The sequence below is a fragment of the Theropithecus gelada genome, chromosome 16 (genome assembly GCF_003255815.1).
Source record: "Theropithecus gelada isolate Dixy chromosome 16, Tgel_1.0, whole genome shotgun sequence".
NCBI classification, from domain to species: Eukaryota; Metazoa; Chordata; class Mammalia; order Primates; family Cercopithecidae; genus Theropithecus; species Theropithecus gelada.
In genome coordinates this window covers 51,219,281-51,226,080 of record NC_037684.1, presented here as the reverse complement: position 1 = coordinate 51,226,080, position 6,800 = coordinate 51,219,281, and the positions used below count along the sequence as shown (strand labels likewise).

Genomic DNA, 6,800 nt, shown 5'->3' with positions numbered 1-6,800 from the left:
AGATCACACAGACTCAATAAGGAAGACCGGGGCTGCCCCCAAATCTCAGGCCGGACCCACTGGGATCCATGGGGGAGCAGCAATGTCCTTCTCCTCTTTATTATTTCTTCCAAATACCAGCCCTAGGAGACATGTTAGAACCCGTCTAACTACATGTAATACCTCTTCACATCTCTGTAGGAATATAGGCAGGCCCGAGGCAGGGGGCTGGCTCAGGGTTCCACAGTGGCAGAGGCAGAGCCTCCACAGACCCCGCCTTGCCCTCTGTCACCAGCTTCTCCTCTCTGCCTCCATGATCTGGAACCTTCAGCGGGTCAACTGAGCCACGCCTGGTGCTGTGGTGCTTCCCCAAGCTGCACACGCTGATGGCTGTGAGGAATGACTGCGCCCATTGCATCACCTCCTCGTTGTCGGTGAGCCAGTGAGCACCTGTGGCTGCTTCGAGGGGAATTATAATAAAATTTACATGACAGTCCCTTTTCAGGAGGTATAAGCAAACAGCAAACACAACCTGTCGATTGTGCCGAATGCTGTTGATGCTGTTTTCTCATCCTAAAACAGATGATGAAAATGCTAAGCTCTGTAAAGAATGACTTAGTCATACTCAAAATTCTCCAATAAACACCTTACTGTTGTGTTTCACCAGCTCCGAGTCACAGGCAAGTCTCAACGGCCCTTGGCTCAGTGTCCTGCTCCATGAAATTACGGAATCAGACACAGCTCATGGCTCACTCCGGAGTTAACTGAAGCCCTTGAAGGAAAACTACCAGGTTTTCTAGGAGTTTACGGCATTATTTATTTTTATTATCCTCTCCAAAATTCTATGTTCAGCCACTTTGTTTTCCTCTAAAATTTCTGGAACCTTTTTCCTTAGTGTGCTTCATTCATGAAGCACACAAAAGTCTCTTCGACCTTATCTCTCTCTATCTCTTTGTAAGGCTCTTTTTGGTATTATTGAATTTTATTCATAGCAAGACCCATCTGAGGCAATCCTGGTGCAATCTTCCCCACTTTGTCTTCTTTCTTTCTTTCTTTCTTTCTTTCTTTCTTTCTTTCTTTCTTTCTTTCTTTCTTTCTTTCTTTCTTTCTTTCCCTCTCTCTTTCTTTCTTTCCGTCCTTTCTTCTCTTTCTTTCTTCCCTCCCTCCCTCCCTTCCTTCCTTCCTTCCTTCCTTCTCCTTTCTTTCTTTCTTCCTTCCTTCTCCTTTCTTCCTTCTTTCTTTCTTTCTCTCTTTCTTCTTTCTTTTTTCTTTCTTTCCCTCTCTCTCCTTCTTTCCTTCCTTCCTTCTTTCCCTCCCTCCCTCCCTCCCTCCCTTCCTTCCTTCCTTCCTTCCTTCCTTCCTTCCTTCCTTCCTTCCTTCCTTCCTTCCGTCCTTCCTTCCTTCCTTCTTTTCCTTCATTTATTTTTGAGACAGAGTCTCACTCTGTCATCCAGGCTGGAGTGCAGTGGCACAATCTCGGCTCACTGCAACCTCCACCTCCCAGGTGCAAGTGATTCTCCCGCCTCAACCTCCTGAGTAGCTGGGATTACAGGCCCACACCACCAGGCTTGGCTAATTGTTTGTCTTTTTAGTAGAGATGGGGTTCTACCATGTTGGCCAGGCCGGCCTCGAACTCCTGACCTTGTGGGCCTTTACACCAAGAATGGCTATTGTATTCCTTCCTTTCCTCCCTTCCTTCTAGCCACCCACCTACCCACCCATCCGCTCATCTATCCATCTATCCATCCAATCCTCCACCCACCCATCCATCCACACACCCGCCCATCCATGCATGCATGCATGCATGCATCCATCCATCCATCCATCCATCCATTCATCCACTCACCCACCCATCCATCCATTCATCTACTCTTTCACCTAGTCATCCACCCATTCAACCACCCGTCCACCCATCCAGTTATCCACCCATCCACCCATTCACCACCCACCCACCCACCCATCCGTCCACCCATCCATCCAATCATCCACGCATCCATCCATCCACCCACCCACCCTTTCACCCATCCACTTATCTATCTATCTATCTATCTATCTATCTATCTATCTATCTATCTATCCATCCATCCATTTAACAATAGAGACAATTTCCTGTCCCCTTTGGGAACACTGCCAAGTTTTCTCTGCCTTTCAGCTGGGTCAAGGTGACATTTGGGAGAAGGAGGTGGGTGGCACATTTTGCATCAGGGCCTGGGTCCACCTCAGACACAGGTGTTCAGCTGCATGCCAGGACTAATGCTGGGCATGGAAAGCTGGAGAGCTGGCTTTGTGCCCAGGGCTGGTTGTAGCATCTTGGCATGTTTCTGTTCCCAAAGTCCCCAGTGGACACAGGGACATTCAGCCATCTCCAGAGATAGCTACCATTTAAAGCAACAAGGAGACAGAACAACCGTCACTTTCCCTGACTCCAGTGAGACCTGGAGGCTGTTCTGCAAGTGAGATGCCACCTTAAGCTCTTTGTGAGCAGAGTTGCCCATAGCCCTTAGCTCATTGCAGGAAGCAACCAATGTGGTCCCCACATCAGTAGCCCTCAGGGCCAGACCAAGTTCAAAATTTGGTTAACAACCCTGTAGGCTTCTTCTTCGTTTTCAAATGTCACAGAAAATCTTTTTGTGCTATCGTGGGAATGGAGTCTCTCCTTCCTTCAGCCTCATCTGAATTGAGGTGGGGAGAGTTGGACACAAAGGTCAAGGGGAGAGAAACACTCAAAACAGCCCCCAGACAGCCAAGGCAGGCGTTGGCACACCAAAATGACACAGAGACAGCCCCACGCCCTAATGGGTCGATCCCATCCCTCAATAACACTGTGTGGCTGGGATCTTCTGCATTTCACGGGAGGCTCAGGGAGATGAAGCAACTTGCCTGCGGTGTCACAGGTGTAAGAAGGAGAGTAGGGGCAGATGGGGCCCAACTCCAGGTTTGCCTGGGTGCAGAGCCATGCGTGCCCCTGCCTCCTCCTTGATGGGTTCTCTCTGCCTGCTTCAGGCTGTCCCCATGCTCTGCTCAGCCCCTGCAGCAGGAGGGCGCAGAGCTCACTGCTGGCTGGTCTCCATGGCAACAGCGGATGAGTCTGCATCCGATGATGGCAGAGCTGCCGTGGAGCTCGAGCTTGGCTGTGATGGCAGGGATTTGGGAGGAGAGGAGCTGGAGGAGTGGGGGATGGGGCATGAGTTGGGGTGCAGGATGGGCTGCTCTCCGAGCAGCCGTTTGGAAGATGCTTCCAGTCAGGTCTCAATCTCAATCAGTCGCTGGTTCATGTATATTTAATGGACATCTACCCTGTGCTGGGCACTGGGCATACAACAGTCTACTGGACCCAGTCTTGCTCTCAAGGGGACTGTAGCCCAAGAAAGAGGCAGGCAGATTATCAGGTAATTCTAGCTCACCACGATTGATGGGAAGATAGGGAAAGTTTGGGACACATACAAGCCCCTAGGACACATACAAGCTCCAACCCCATCGGGGCTTGGAGGCAGGAAAGTTTTCCAGGAGGGAGGCATTCTGATGAATGAAGGAGTCAGCTGGTGAAGAATGGGGGTGGAGATCCAGGTGGGGGTGTAGGGAGAGACGGAGACATAGACGCAGAGATTAGAGACAGACAGTGGGAAAGAGACAGGGTAGAGAGAGAGGAGAAAGAGATAGATAGAGAGAGAATCCCAGCACTTTGGGAGGCTGAGGTGGGCAGATCCCTTGAGGTCAGGAGTTCCAGACCAGCCTGACCAACATGGCGAAACCCTGTCTCCACTAAAAATACAAAAAGCAGCCAGGCATGGTGGTGCATACCTGTAATCCCAGCTACTTGGGAGGCTGAGGCCACTCCAACCTGGGCGACAAAAGTGAGACCCTGTCTCCAAAAAAGAGAGAGAAAGAGGGAGAGAAAGAGAGAGAGAGAGAGAGAATGACATGAATGAGATCTGCCAAGAGTCCTCAGTGCCTAGAGCTCCAAGGGAGGAAGGCTAGGGAGGGAAGCCATGCTTGTCCTGGGGCCGAGATGAGGAGGAAGGGGGAGGGTCTGCTCCAGACCAGCCCTGGATGAGGGGATAAATTTTGTCTTCATCAGACACTGAATTGGGCATCCTCACCTCCCACCTTACAGATGAGGAAACTGAGGCTCAAAGAGCTACAGCGAGACGGAGGAGGAGGTGGCCCCGGCTCTGATGCAGGTGGCTGGTTCGATGGCAGACTCCCCCGTGCCGTGACTCGCAGACCAGATCCGGAAGTCCTGGAGTAGAGTGGGTGGGTCTGCCAGGGCATGGCCAGGCTGTCTGTCTCTGGAGACTCCCCCAAGGAGAGTTTCTTGACCTTGAGGATGATAATGCAGGGTAGGCTCTTGAGGGCTGTGCAGGGACTCCCTGGAGAGCCCTGGGAAAAGCAGGTCCCTGCCTGCCTGGGCCTGCCTCTGCTGCAGGGGCCAGCGCAGGGGTCAGGTCTCCACACATTTCATGTCCAGGCCATTTCCCCACTCCAGCGCCAAGGCTGGGCACTCCCCAGTCAGTGGCACAGCTGCTGCTGTGGGGTCTCTTGCCCTCCAAAGGTTGGTTTCAATCCCAAGTGTCACCGCTGGAAACACCGGCCACCCTGGGACATGTGGTCTTGCCAGGACTTCTGCAGGGCTCTGTTTCTTAGGTCCCAATCGTCTACAGGGAGCACTGGTCTGAGATCTTCCAAGATGCTGGGCAGGAGCAAGCCTGCCATGCTCATTCCCAAAGGACTCCACATCTAGATAAATGAAGACCTGGAAGGCTCTTTGGCTGCACTCTAGCAAAACAGCTTACGTCACCCTGCCTAAAGAGACAGTCAGGAAATCCCCTTGTTCCTGGGCGAGGAGAAGCTGGCCCACAGGGAGTGACGGCATTGAGCAGATACTGCCCTTGGCTCCCTCATGGATGGGGCGTGGTCTGCTGACCTTGACAGCCATCAGGGCAGGGGGCTTGGAGGGAAGGGGTTAGCTGGGGAAGGTGAGGGAAAGGACTGGAGTTAGGACAGGGTGCAGCGACCACATCCTGTGACGAGGAGGCATCTGTGACCTGTGTGATCTGCCAGGCAAGCAACACAAGTCATTGTGCTGCTACATGCCTGCTACTGAGATAGGAACAAAGAGAGGCTGGTCCTGCCTCTCGGTGCTCTCCGTTGGACACATCTGCTGGGCAGTACTGGCTTTTACCATAGGTATGTTTCTGCTCTTCCTTCTCTCTTCCTCTCCCTCTCTCTTTTCCAGGGCACTCACACACACACTTGCACATATGTGCACAGTTGCACACACACACATTGGACACATGTGCACATATATGTGTTTGCATACACTTGCACACCCACACACCTGTGCACTAGCACCCATTTGCACGCATACCCACACACTTGCACACATGTGCATTTGCAGAAATACACCCTTGCACTTGTGTGACACACCTGCACACTTGCACACACCCATTTGCACACAGGCACAGACACACCAGCATGCATTTGCACACACAGCCACAAACTTGCATATGCAGCACTTGTACACTGACACACATCCTTTGTGCCTATGCAGTGCACACTTACACATTTGCACACAGCTACGCCTGCTCACACATTTGCACACACCCACCTACACACTTGCACACATGCTACACACTTGAGTGTGCAGCACACATATGCATGTGCACACAGGCACATTTGCACATGCACACAGCAGTGGTACACACTTCTCTATCACTCTCCCTAGTCACTGTTCTCCCCTGTGATTCCCACCCCTCTGATCGCCTCTGCTCACTTGCTGCCCCCTCCACTGGAAGGGACCTGGCCTGGTGCCCTGTCTCTGTCTGTCTCCAGCATGCAGGGAGGTTTCACAAGGACTGGCTGATATCTCGCCTTGAGCTGGCCTGGCCGCAGCTGCTGCTGAGCGGAAGTCTCTGAGGGGCGAGGCTGAGAGGAAACCACACTCTCACTCGGGTTCCTGCAGCTCTGGCCTCTGGGGAGGGGTGCGGAGTTGTGTGGGTGTGAGATGGCTTTGAAGGAGGGACAGCGTGAAGCTTTTCTCTGGGTCTCTTCCGTCTCCAGGAGAAAACTAGGCCACTGTGCTCCAGGAGAAGGGAAAACCCGTGGCCCCCCCAGGCTGGGCCCCCACTGGCAAACTGGGCTCCCAGGCCCTTCTCAGCCCATGCCTCTGTCTCTGCCTTGTCAGGCTTATTCTTCGGGCCTTTGAAGCAGCCTTTGGTGGGCAAACAGGATCTCAGGGAGCCCTGGCCCGTCTCCTCCAGAGTTGTGCCTTGGCCCTGGGCAGGGGCCACCATGGGCTGTTAATGTAAATGGCATCCCCTAGAGTTGTGCAGTGTGGGGGCAACCCTGAGGTGGCAGCCCAGCCCCCAGTCTGCAGCTTTTGCTACCCAGCCCAGCTCCAGCTCTGTCTCTGTCACTGGGGGTGGTGGGGGAGGCTGGAGCTCAGGGACAGGGGCACTCCTGGCAGATTGTCCCCGCCCCAGGTGGAAGGGGAGGGAGGAAGTGCCCATCCTCCATACTGCTATCCTGCCAGCGCGGTGGGCGCTACTATGCAGGGGAAGGTCTGGCTAAATAATGACGCTGAGCTTCGGACACAAGCCTTCTCCGTGCACCTACTGTGTGCCAAGTACCATCCCAAGTGCATTATGGATGGTAACTTGTACAGTGGCTCGGAAGGCACCACTACAATCACCCCCAGTTTCTGTCTGGTTCCAGTCCTGGCCACACAACTAATAAGCAGCAAATGGATTTGATGTGATTTTATCTGAACCCGGGCAGGCTGGCCCAGAGCCCACCGTCTAACCATTGAGCCGTCCAGCCTG

At 53.1% G+C, this 6,800-nt stretch overlaps 1 pseudogene; it reads left to right on the top strand.

The window, feature by feature from the left end:
• Window positions 1-5,240: 5,240 nt before the first annotated feature.
• On the top strand, window positions 5,241-5,704 carry LOC112610085 (annotated as a pseudogene).
• Window positions 5,705-6,800: the final 1,096 nt, after the last annotated feature.